This window comes from Thermobia domestica, chromosome 1 (assembly GCF_964235325.1).
Source record: "Thermobia domestica chromosome 1, izTheDome1.hap1.1, whole genome shotgun sequence".
NCBI lineage: Eukaryota > Metazoa > Arthropoda > Insecta > Zygentoma > Lepismatidae > Thermobia > Thermobia domestica.
In genome coordinates this window covers 393898544-393912724 of record NC_137454.1, presented here as the reverse complement: position 1 = coordinate 393912724, position 14181 = coordinate 393898544, and the positions used below count along the sequence as shown (strand labels likewise).

The following is a 14181-nucleotide window of genomic DNA, read 5'->3' as shown; positions in this document are numbered from 1 at the left end:
GTAAGCATTGTTTCGCCTCATGTGGAAGTATATTGTGATCATCGTGCATTGTGTAACAAGCAAGACGGATAATTTGGAATGTAGTTTTTTTCTTTTACGCACATGTGTCTGTGTGTTGATGTATGAATATGTGATATTCGGAATTCATATACCAGTACCTATTTTGTATTAGCTGGTTTGGCTTTTAATTATTAGGTTTAATTTTATTGTGTGTGCTTTAATTCTGTAAATAACCTACAAATTCTGAATGAATTGTATACCATGACTTCTGTAAATAACTTACAAAAAACATTGACCAGCTTTCAACTGAGGAAAAATTTGCAATTAAGGCTTAGACAAAACAAGCAAAGGGCATTTCAGGAGAGTGTTCGAAAATAAATCCAGTTTAAATTTACAGGATATCTTATGCAGTAGTGTTGTTTGCACCAGATACATTTCCTCAATTTATTTTAAATTTTCCTGGATAAACTGTGAATAAAGTGTGTTCAATGTACATTTTTTTATAACACTAATCTCTGCTACGAACTCTCTTCAGTCAACGCTGAAGAGGAATTCGGATCACTGTCAGGGACTGAGTTTGCTAGAATGAATCGTTCGAAATAATCTAGAAAAAATATTTAGTGAATCTACAAAGCTTCTGAAATTAATATTAACTGTACCTATGGCGTTAGCAAAAGGCGAAAAGTTTTTTTTCCACATAAGAAAGAATTGACACTTTCAAGGAATTGAATGTCCCAAGAAAGGTTATCACCATTGGTTATGCTTTCCATCGAAAAAGACCTGACAATAAGAATACCAGAGTTCAACCAGCATGTATTAGACAGATTTGCTCCAATCAAAGAGAGGAGAATGAACTTACTAATTAATTAAGGTGATTAATCGGATAAAATGTTCTGCATTTTTTGTTTTTTAAAAACAGAATTTTATTTAATTTAACATTTCATATAGCATTTGCATCTAAAGTTATGTTGATTAGTCAGTGAGTCAACTTTATATCTTCTGTCTCTTATCGTTCGTACTGCAACACACGAAACCACAATCCACCGGCCGCTACTGGTGAGGGGTGCGGCACGTAGGGATGCGCACGAGACAAGATTTGTGGTTATCTCGTCTCGAAAATGTGCTGTAAAAGTGATGTCTCGACTCGAAAAATGTATATTTCTCTATTGAAAGAGCCGTGTCTCAATTTTGTCAGGAAAATCCTGTCTCAACTCGTCTCGTGAGCATCCCTAGCGGCACGGAGTCACTATTTGCTAAAAGGCGTGCCCTGCACAAGAGTGATTTGCAATTGTACTAGTATTTTATTTTAATCCCGGGAGATGGCGCTGTTGACCAACTTGGTCGAAGCAACCGTCCCTGGAAGTATGGCGGGAAGTATGCTGTCCTCTATTCTATCTTACATTTTATTTGTTATCCGATCAACTTGTAACTAGCACCACACTTCTTCACCCCGTCCGGTAACTTCCAGTCTTTTTTCATTGTAGTGCCCATCGAGTATAATATTTAATACGAAATATATATATATATATATATATATATATATATATATATATATATTGTAACTGCTTATTCAAGGACTCTCAAAATATTTTCTTCTTCTTAAATGTTTCTTTCCCCCAATCTTATCCTTGCTTTTATACAGTGTTGGGTAAGTTACTTGTAAAAATGTAACGCGTTACAAGTTACTTTACTTTCTCTTAAAATGTAACGCGTTAGTAACGGGTTACTTACCCCAAAAAAGTAACTGTTACTTTACTTAGAAAGTAACGCGTTACTAACGCGTTAGTTTTAGGTCCGAAACTTTAAATATGTGAAAAAATTTTAACTTCAATTTTCCGTACTACTATTAGGTCTACTACTGCTATAATAATAATAATAATAATAATAATAATAATAATAATAATAATAATAATAATAATAATAATAATAATAATAATAATAATAATAATAATAATAATAATGCACGTTCTGAATCGCTTTATGTAAATGCAAGGACAAATTTTTACTTGATATATGAACATTTTTATATAATGTAACATTGATAAAAATGCTATACTGCGTTACTCGTAGGGATGGGCACGAGCGAGTTTTCTTTGAAACTCGATTCGAGTAGAAACAGACATCTTTGAGAACTCGGCTCGAAAAATTTCCTCCAATTCGACTCGAATTGGGGTCGAGTTTCGAGTCGAGTCGAGCCAAATCCGGTGTGTAGTTTCGAGTACATTCTTCAAGTATATAATAGACAATATAATTATCAATGAAACTACTACTTCTTCTTCTTCTTCTTCTTCTTCTTCTTATTATTATTATTATTATTATTATTATTATTATTATTATTATTATTATTATTATTATTATTATTATTATTATTATTATTATTATTATTATTATTATTATTATAACAACACTGTATATAAACATAAAAGATAGGCGGTTTGTATTTGAATACTAAAAAACTAGTTGATTGCCAACCTCGGTAGTCGTGAAGTCTAGGAGTCAAGCACATTGTTAACGAGCTTCTGAATTTGGCTTGAAGGTCTAGGTTGAGTATTCGGGCTGGAGCCAAACACTGTTAAAAGTTATAGGGCACTGGCCAAATATCTTCAAAACTGCTCGGCCCGGGTTTACAATTGTCAACGACTCGAGCAGCTCGGCTCACAGCTCATTCACTATCGATCCGAACCGAGAAGTAAGCCGAGCCAACAGCTCACCCAACCGACTGGGCTAGAGCTCTCGGCTCAGTTGAGCCGAACCGAGCAAATGGCTCATCCCTACCAAACCAGCTCGAGCCATCTTCTCAATTGAGCCGAACCGAGCTGAGCTTGTTATAAAAAATCTCTTGTGGTCTCGCTATCGAGACAAGATGAGATGCGAACAGTGTCCCCTCTCGTGAGCAACACTAAAAGTATTCCATATTACTGTTTAGCTTACATATCTCATGGCTTTCGCTTTCCAGTGTAAACAGGCCATCATTTCAAGAGGAGTTAAAACGAACAAGTCATTTATCAAACTCGACTGGACTTGAAACTCGACGCGAAAAACTGAATCGGCTCGGAACTCGACTCGAGAATATTACCTTTGACTTGACTCGAAACTCGACTTGAATTCGAGTCGAGTCGAGTTTTAGCTTAACTCGTGCTCATCCCTATGCGTTAGAAAAAATGGTTGCTTATTATTATTCTGCTAAACTAATTATATAATAATAACAATGTTGTTATGTAAAATTAAAAATACAGAATATAGACAAACATTACACTACAACTAATAAAATGAGAGCACATGAACTGGGGGTGAATCAAACCTTGCCAGTAACTCTAAAATCGATACATGCTTTTTAAAACTAGTTTCAAACTCTATAATCAACAGAACTCTAGGATAAGCAAACTGATCTGAAAGAACCCCAATATTACATACCATCAGCAAACTATTTTCTAGTAATAAAGTAGGCCTGCTCATCAGAACACAGTTTATTCATATTAACCCCTTACTGTATATCGTTAATTATAGCACCCTAGTTGTGGATAAATATTTCCCGCCGGGACACTTCAGACACTTTACTTTTAAATTCTGTCCATCATTCTCAGCTCTTAAGAAAGAAATATTCTTTCGGATGTTCGAACGGTAAAATATTTTCGTTCTCCATCTTTATAAAAACAACACCAATCAAAGCAAAATAGACTACCGGTATCATTGCACTCCTAGTTCACTCACTGAATGTATTGATTTGGAGCTGTCAAAATCTACGACAAAACCTTCCAGGTGCTTGCAATCAGTACACGTGATTTCCCTAAGGCTGCCCTCATCTTCCAAAAACAGCAAGTGGCACTACGAAATTATTTGTTTCTCTGTGTGTCTGTGACTGTCGGTCACTGACATGCGTAGTTCATGCTCGATTGTTTCATTCTGAGAACTTCACTTACAGGAAAGAAACATTTGCTTCGGAAAAAAATATACATAGGATCTATATTGTAGTTACTCATCCGAAATGTAACGCGAAAAAAGTAACGCAAATTAGGTACGTTACTTAAAAATTTGTAACGCATTACCGTTACAGTTACTTTGGAAAAAATGTAACGCGTTACTTGCGTTACGTTACTTCCAAAGACTGCTTTTATATCATATTCGCTCTTCATGTCATTACTACGACTAATGGTACTACCCAGGTATCGAAAACTCCTTAACTGTTCTACTTTCCCCTTCTACTCTATATTTATTACCGACAGCTTTGTTCCTATCCTTCATTCTAAGGATCAGGCCCGCAACCAAAGGGGCTAAGGGAGGTCTAGCCCCCCTAAACTTTTCCTGGCCCCTCCAAACCTCAATACAAAATGCTATTTTTAATACAAAAAAATTAGATATTTGTAAGAGAATTTTTAATGACTTGGCCCTCACTATCGTATTCATGCACCCCTCCCCCCAAAAATAAAACCTTTGTGGCTGGTTACCGACCTGCTAAGGGTTATTTTCTTTCCACGTTTTTCGGAACTTTTCCTCAAAATAATTCTGCCTCTTGCTGAAATATATAGCCTTTTGGTGTAGTGTAGGGTGTTCTTTATATTTTTTTTCCCTCTCCGGTGGTTTAGTGGCTACCCCATGTCGTAAGCGTCGGTGGACCAGCAATGGCCAATTAGCGACATCTCGCTAAACATTGGCGACCGTAGCGACGATCGGCTTTGGCCCCACTTCCGTTTTGAAGATTATACCACCAGCGCAAGAGATGCGACGAAACGAGAATGAACCACAAAATTACTCCTCCAACATATGTTAAATCGCATATATGAGTGATTTATTTACATTAAGGCGAGTCTAAAAAGCACTAAAATAAAAGTACCACGTGATGGGTGCGAACCACCAACCTTATAATTACTAGGCGCCTGTTCTTCCGACTCGCTTGTTGAGGAATAAATGAAGAACACCTCGCTTGTTGAGGAATAAATCGTTAAGGTCTTTTTAATTTGGCAAATCAGAGTCCTCCCTTACCGTGTACACTCGACGATAATCGTTTGGGATCAGATAAAATGGGCCTGCCATGTAATTTTATAACAAAATGATGCACGTCTATTTACTTTATTTCATAGTCCTCCGATATTCAATTTCTAATGATCGGCAACAGTTGCCATCTAAATTCATAAAATTATACACACCCATTTCAAGATTTTTCACTTCATGATATAGAGGCAGAGGTTACTCTTGACCCCCGGATCTCACGTTAGGAAAATTCGTCAGAAAAAAGTAATATATAATAATGACCGCATGCACATGAGTCTCGATAATTCGTGTTGGTGTCTTCGCGATTCTCCGCGACGAATCGAAGGAGCGCGGACCAAAATGAAGTCCTCGCTGCTGCGCGGTGGTAACTTCAACATCCCGACTCTGGATATCTCTTTCGACTCTACGAAACTCTGCCACCAGTGAGTGGCACACCAGCGGTAATCCTTCTACGTGTTGCTATATCGACGATCGATATTTAGCGGCAATTGGGCCACTAGATATTGGCGACGTTTTCGGCATGGGGTAGTTTTCCTCCATCTTTAGTGCACGGGGTCCCGGGTTCTATTCCAGGTGATAGAGTCTTAGAAGTTGAAGGCGGCACGACGGTTCGGATTCTGTCTTCAGCTGTATGTCAAGGTTACATGTAACCTCGGTATTGAGATAGACTCGAAAATTAAATAACGTTCGTGAAAAGCAACATTCCTCTTGAACTACCCTCTCAATTACACTCTCTTCTGTTATTTCAACTCTAACGCTCGTGTGCTCGTTCGTATCATTTTTTTAAAAATGAATCTTCGATGTTCTATTATTCAGGGGAGGACGAAGTGGTTCAATAATAGATGCCCCACCTTTCGTGTAAGAAGTCCCTGGATCGATTCCTGTTCATGCAAGTTTGTGACGTCATTTCAAGTTTTACTTGGAGATGGTGGACGAGATTTCATTTCGAGTTTAACGTCCCTTTCAGCAACGACACTATATGAGACGTGGACCTACAGTTTTAACGTGGAATACGAACCACATGAGCTCCTACCAGGAGTCGAACTCGGATCTCTCACGCCAAAGGTGCATACGCTAACCTCTTAGCCACGAGCGAGCTCTGCATTTGTCCTTCAATGATTAAACCTTCAGGCATTTGTTCCTTTTGTAGGATGATCCTGTAGCCCCGCTAGTAACCTGTATGCATGGCACAGCATAAATGCACCATACCTTACGAGCCTGACATATTAAAAATAGTATAACATTTACCATTTTTCTTTTGCATGTTTTTCATAAGTGAAAGGCGATAATGAAATGCAACTTACCACAATCATAAATAACGTTATTCTACAACACAAAATATAAACCTGAAGAATTTGCAGTGTTTCTATTCATAGAAATTACAGTGTTGTCAGAATAACATTTCCCCCAAAATCTAAGTTAAGACAGTGACTAGAGGAACGAGCTTAACTGCATTTGATTACGTATCATGTTGTCTTGGAAGCCTGTGAACTGCTTTTTAAATAACATTATTATTTAATTTTTATAACTGTATGTTAAAATTATTTTGTTTATTACAAACTAAAAACAACTATTATTTAAAAAGTAGTTCACAGGATTCCAAGACATGATACGTAATCAAATGCACTTGAGTTCGTTCCTCTAGTCACTGTCTTAACTTAGATTTTGGGGGAAATGTTATTCTGACAACTCTGTAATTTCTATACATATATACATAGTCTCTGTGAATAGCAACACTGAAAATTCTTCAGGTTTATATTTTGTGTTGTAGAATAACATTATCTATGATTGTGGTAAGTTGCATTTCATTATCTCCTTTCACTTATGATAAACAAGCAAAAGAAAAATGGTAAATTTTCTATTATTTTTAGTATGTCAGGCTTTTAACACGGTACATCAAAATGTTATTCCTTTCAAGAGCGTAATATTACATAACGACAATCTTAGTATAAATGTATACTGTAATCAAGCTATTATTATTAATATTATATTATTATTCTATTATATAATTCTGTGTGCGTGGGATTCCTCGGGGTTCTCCCGTTTCCTCCCACTTTCTTCATTCCACCATTTCATTCATTTCTCATCATCACCGTCTCCTTTAGCCTAGCCGGCATAACCGTGGGACGTAAAACTTAGAGATTTCATTATTGTTATTATATGGAAATCAACTCGCGCATTTATTAATAATTTAGAAACATGAATTAAAATTTATGGTGGCTGACAAGTGCAACTGTCTGAAGCTCCATATATGAAGGTATTCTACTGTGGAAATACAAAAAAATAAAATAAAATAAAATAAATAGATAAATAAAATAAAATAAACTTTTACATTACTATCAAAGTTTCTGTTTGCCTAATACACACAGACGGCTGATCCATGGAAGAATCGTTTCAAATGTAAGTCTCACTTCTTCAAGGACGGATTTGAGTTTTTCCTTCTTTAGCCGACTTCGAAAAAGGAGATCTCAATTTGACTATATGAGTTTATGTATGTATGGTTGTACGTAGTTATGTCGAGAACGGTTTTTCATATCTCGATGCGGTTTCCACTAATCGAATAAACAATTCCCAAGGCAATTTCATACGTATAAAAATTTTTAAAAAATAATAATTAATGAATTAATTTTAAAAATAAACTACTGTTAATTTCTGTAACGCTTCAGAAAAAAAAACTTATCCTGAAATACGCTGCAACCAGAATCACCAGACTGAAGGAGGGTTGCATACAATCGAGGGGTAATAAAAATTTCAATCAGCTTGGCGATCTCTCGCCGGTCTTGCTATACTTTTGACAGAATATCAACCACTTTTTTTGTGATTTATCGTCCACTGCAAGAAGCATCTTGAACATAAAAGTTTCCAGAATGAAAGCGACTGTTTTACTGAATTTTATGTCTATGTTTTCTGTCTGAAGTGTTTAGGGGCGGCGATTAGGGGAGCAAGAGGGGGCAGTTGACCCTCATTTTTTGAAGTGACCCTTAAAATATATAGTATAATTTGGAAATGTAAACTTTTTGTATATATTACTGGTTCCATATGCTTGTAGTATAGACTGAAATAGTGTGACGTCACATCCGTCTCGTTGCTATGGTGATCGTAGTTTTATTTTCTAAACAACATGGCCTTAGAACCCAAGTACAAAGCGAAAACAGTGACGTGTTAACTTCCGGATTACAAATATCAGAGTAAAAGAAACACTTGTATATGTTTTAAAAAGATTCCAAGTAATGAAACTACGGAAACATAGAAATAGCAAGCAATTAGGTAAATAATATGTTCAAATATGTCAAGCGTTGAGAGTGAAATGTTTCCCCTGATGTCGCAGATTTTGTGTTTTATGTATTTGGAGGTTACGTTAAGTGTCAAACCAGGAGTGGAGAAAATTAAACCTAATATTCACACTAATATTACACTAGGTGTGGATGCAGCCGCTACCATTACATACCTATTTATTATCGGATATTAAATTTAAATAATTCTGGAAAAATTTTATTTAGTACCATCGGTATCACACATTACATTCCAAACGTGTAGATCTACAAAAATATTGTTTAAAACTTATGCTGAACCAGGGGCGGATCCGGGGGGGGGGGGCGATCGGGGCGATCGCCCCCCCAGAAGAGGAAACTTTCTTATTTTATATGTATAAATAAAACCTATCCCAAAATTTGGAGCCCTTAAAAGTAGCAGTATTACAACCCACCGCCCCCCCCCAGAAGTCGGTCCTGGATCCGCCCCTGTGCTGAACCCCTCATAATTGGGTATTTCCTTGTTATTATATTTTTAAGGTAAGTAGGAAATGTAAGGAAAGATCCGATGCATGTTAACCGAACAGAAATTGGTCCAGATTGAAAATTCTCAGAACACATATGGTTGCAAGCTCCATGTATCTTTTTTTTTTTTTTTTGATTGATTGTTTCTTTATTTTGTAGCGATTTAAAGGGTGGGCGTAAAATATCTGATTATGCCAATATAAGTAACATCAAGGATTTCAAAGTAGACTATTATTTTTTCTTGCAGACCAGACAAATCAAGTATTTGTTCTATTTTCATGGTGCCGACAGCTCATCAGTCTGTATCTTACGAGTATTTTCATTGCGTGTAGTTGCTTTTGTTCATTGTGCATTGCTTGGTAATGGCGTTGGCATTACTTATGCAATTTCTATCTTATCAGATTACCTAGAGACGTGTCCCCTGTAGAAAAAGGTTCTTTATATGTTACTTCGTTAATTACTAGATTTCACTTGTAAGTTTTCTAAATAGTGTACCCATATTCTTAATCTGTTTCCTGTCAACTTTATTTTGTCCTCAAAATATTCTAAAATTATTATTAAGTGTGTGTTCTTATTAACAGTATACTTCATAGTATTCCTATCGCTTTGAGACATTTCAAAGAAGTTCAGGAAAAAAAGAACTTGAAAACTCTCGATCAGCTGATTAGTTAAATAAACTTGTATATGGAAACATTGGCTCTGTAGGTCAATGTCATGGTTCTGATATTCGTTTGTTCGAAGTGACTAAAACGCCATCTATCTTTTGTATTCTACCCGTACCTATTACGTTTCCTTTAGATTGAAACATGAGGTAAGCAGGGGTAGGAGCTTAGAAATTGTGTCCGTTAAATTGATAACTAGTTAAATGTGATTTCGGAATAGTGTTTGGATAATAATGCTCCTACACAGAAAGTAGCCGGATTAATTAAGTGTAAATTTATGTAAGTGCCATTGATATGCAGCTCGTCAGGAAATTGTAAGTACAAAATTTTAATCTATTTTTTTCTTTCCATTTCGGCCCAACTGTTACAACTTTTTGGTGAGTGTATGTCTTTGGTCACTAGTTTAATATATGTATTGTTATATTTGGGGATTAAATTCAATTTGTGTAGATATTTGATATATGAAACCTGTCAAAAGTACAACCAGTAAAATTAATTTAGAATATAAAGTAGTGGAATGCGAATGTATAAAAATTTCCGGACTACTATTCAAATTGGGAAAGGGTTCAAGTTAATATTGAGCAATGTTGTTTTGTGTTAGCGCAGTTATATTGTTATTGTTCAATTTATTTAAATGTTGAAGAAATTATACAATAAATTGTTCGAGTTGAAGTATATTTATAATTTCCACGAAAAGGATTACTTGCCCAACCTACTCCGCATTAAGGGGAATCCTAAAATACCCTTTCATAGGTAGTGGATTACTTGGTAACAAGACTGCCGCTACAGCTTCATGCGTTTGTTTAGAAAACAACATGGCGATCACCATGGTAACGAAGAGGAAATGACGACATCACTATTTCAGTCTATTTACTGTCTTTCATTTTTAAGGCTAAAAACATATATATTCAATAGCATGTATGCAATTAAAAATACAGGTTTTTCATTAATCCCCCAGTTTCAGTATAATTTCTGCAAAACAAGCGTCTTTATTCATTAGGACGATTAATATTATCGTTCCTATTTATTTGTTTTGCAAATTTGTTATTAAATAATCTGATCACACAATTTTCCAGACAGAATTTTGAGATGTTCATGAGCAAGGAATCAAATCTCTTCTTACACTTTCGTTGTTTAAGAGTACTTACTCGGGCTGTTTTCGTCAATTTACTTAATAAAATGAAATACGATATACGGTATTTTAACTGAAAAAGATAGTATCCTATTAGGTATACAACCTTTCGTCAAACAAAGTGATAGAAACAACAAGGAAAACTAACATTGATACACAAATATTCAGATCTTGTCTTGCCCCCCACTTTTAACGTCCTGTCACCGCCAGTGGAAGTGCCCGAGTCATAATTGCTCATTTGACCCCAGGCCATGTGAGTTCGGCGGACGTCATTGAAAGAAAGAGAGGACGAATAGAGATTGAAATATGGGAACAGAGAGGAATACATTCTCACATGCAAGGTTAGAACTGAAGAAACAATAATCGGACAGCATCTATATTTTGAGGAAAATTGTGATTTTGTGATGCCTAAGAATCAGAGTTTCTTACTCGAAACTGAGAGCATCATACTCGCAGTTATCGAATTAAAATAGTGAACTCTTTTTGAAGCATCAAATGATTGCGCAATGAGAGAAAGATTTTAACATTTGGGGAATGAAGAATTCAAATACAGCTTTCGGAGACGGTTTACCAACCAAGAACCTCTCGGTTCTGAAGCCACAGCGTGAACCACTCACTCACGGAGACTGCTACTTGACAAATCATGTTCTTCTCGCATATTTCAAGAATGGAAATATTATATTCTTATTTCTGTTAGGAACAGTTGTTTATTATAAATACTCAAACAGGCATTGTAGTGTGTAAAAATAAATAAATAAATAAATAAATAAATAAATAAAGGTGCATGGCAAGCGATAAATTACAGCGTCTGAAGTAAAGTAAACGTTCTCATCTAACAACCAGAGATCTAGACATAGTATATATATATATATATATATATATATATATATATATATATATATATATATATATATATATATATATATATATATATATATATATATACAGTGGCGGATACTGGATATGATGAAGGGAGGGGCTAAACCATAATTTGCCGTTTTATCCAGTGCAAAGCAGAATTGAAGCCCATTTTATACAGTGTAAATCTGAGCGTCAAGGGGGAGCTATAGGCCCCCCTTGGATCCGCCTTTGTATATATATATATATATATATATATATATATATTCGTAAAATTCTAACCGAGATTGGTAAAAATACTACAGGGTGGCCACAAAGTCCTGTTACTCCTAAAAATAAGTAACATAAACCACTAAACGTACGTAAATAACTACACAGAAAGAAATGAATGACATGAACAACGATGCTTTCGAGAATTTTTATTGAGATAGGAAACAGTAAGTATCCAAAGGATCAGTCTTTGTCGACCGTCATACGCCGCCAGGTTCTGTGCGACACTTTGCGAAGCATTACAGGTGTAACTTGAGTGAAAACTTATTTCACAGCATCTGTCAGTTCGGCAGTGATATCGTACCGGTTTTGTACAACGATGCTCTTTATGAACCCCACAGTGCATTATGGGGATATTAGTTAGGCACTTGAAACAGAAAACTGACACATAAATTTGTGAAATGAGAATCGAAAGAAAAATAAGCATTTCAAATAGCCAAAAGAGATACAACATACATCAAAAGTATGCATCTAGTCACTGAGAAAGGAAGGAAGTCAATCATTGAAGAACACTAATTTCTTGCAGTAGTTTGTAAGTAGATAAGCCCACGTGAATTTATCTCTGAAGGAAAACAATATATTGTGTCACAGCAACAATGAGATAACGATGTCTGCTTTAGACCAGTACTATTCAACCGGAAGTACGCGTACCCCTAGGGGTACGCGAGAAGTTTTCTAGGGGTACGTAATCCTAAAATTAGCATATTTTCAGTATTTATTGAATGATCATAGTTGAAGAGTTTATTGAATGATCACTGCTATTTCAAACTTCTTCCATTTCCATCAATATATTTGTGTGAACAGGGTTTCTCTGCATTAACATCAGTAAAAACGAAGCACAGAAATTGCTTGAATCGAGAAGCAGCTCTTGTTTCTCGCACTCTGAAGATTCTACCAAGAATCGAGGAATTGGCGTACCGAAAACAAGCTGTCATTTCATTAACAGGTTAGTTCTAAACTTACATTTAAAAAATAGCATTGTCCAGTGTGTGAATTATCAGGGAGGGTGAGGAGAAAATTCCCTCAGTAGAACTGGATGTCTCCCATATGTTTTGAAATTTCCCGCGGGAGAAAGCGGGCAACATCTTTGGCGGCTAACGTAGGTGGGGACCGACCGACTCCCGGGATAAGGAGTCAGCTTCTACCACGTGCCAACGGCGTTCTCGGAGGGCGAATGAGCGGTTGGAGGTCAGGGCACCTTCTTGTCATTAGGAGGGGAAACTGTCCTAAAAGGTGGATGAACCCTAGATGGTCAACGGCATGGAGATGTAGAAAGGAAATGGGAATACTACAACATTTTTTTTTTCCTGAAGGGACGACGGAGGATAATAAATAAGTATGATGGTTCTTCCTGAGGTTAAGAAAAAAAAACCGGAGGTAAAGTAGTCCCTCTTTTGGATCTCCGTGTGGGGACTACTCCGGGAAGAATCATCAGAGGAGAAAATAATAACTTTCATTTCACCATGGGTACCTGAAACGTACGAACTCTACGACGTGAGGGAAAACTTGAAAATTTAAAAGTGGAAATGGACAAATGTAAAGTGGACATATTGGGCTTGAGTGAAGTGAGATGGTCAGGGAAAGATGAGATAGTATGGAGAAATTACAGAATATACTATTCGGGTGGCGATAAGGTCGAGAATGATGTCGCGATAGCAATGAAGAACGAAGTAGCAAGAAGTGTAACCAAAGTGAAATACTGCAGTGACCGTTTGATGTTTGTAAAACTACATGCAAAACCAGTGGATATTGTGATAATACAAGTGTATATGCCAACAACCGACCATGATGATAATGAAGTAGAAGTAATGTATGATCAGTTTTGTAACATATTGCATCAAGAAGGAAGAGGTAAGGTCAACGCCATAGCAATGGGAGACTTCAACAGCGTAGTAGGAGAAGGAGCTGCGAATAAGGTAATGGAACCATTTGGAGTAGGTAGAAGAAAAGAACGAGGGCAAATGCTTATCGATTTCAGAAGGCAACATGATCTGGTGGTGATGAACACGTGGTTTAAGAAAAGAAAAAACAATCTGTACACGAGGAAAAGTCCAGGAGATAAGAAACGCTACCAAATCCATTACATTCTTGTGAAACAACGTTTCAGGAATAGTGTACGAGACGTAAAGACATTGCCAGGAGCGGACATTAATTGGCAACTCTCGTTTCTGCCATCGTCTGATTGGCTACTTTCGTTTCCGCCATGATTGTTGGCTCAAAACATTGCGATTCTATTGGGCGGAGTGGGCAGAGTAGGGGTGGCGAAACTGTGACGTATGGTTTCAAGATTTTGTTGTAAGGGCAGATCCTCTATTTTATAAGATCCTTGATAGTTACAGTCACTTGTTTTGGACTGCCACCTGCCATCTTGTTGTATTTTCCTTTTATTTTCTCACTAGAAAATTACTTATAGAAATCAATCTGTTTCCTTTGATTCGATCATTACAAAAATTACGCAGAGGAATTGTTTTATCCTTTGATTCGATTACTAAAA

At 36.4% G+C, this 14181-nt stretch overlaps 1 protein-coding gene across 2 annotated transcripts in view; it reads left to right on the top strand.

Annotated features, from left to right (window-relative positions):
• LOC145665300 (nuclear factor NF-kappa-B p100 subunit-like) overlaps positions 1-14181 on the top strand; it is a 441938-nt gene that overhangs the window by 176367 nt on the left and 251390 nt on the right. The window lies entirely within an intron of this gene.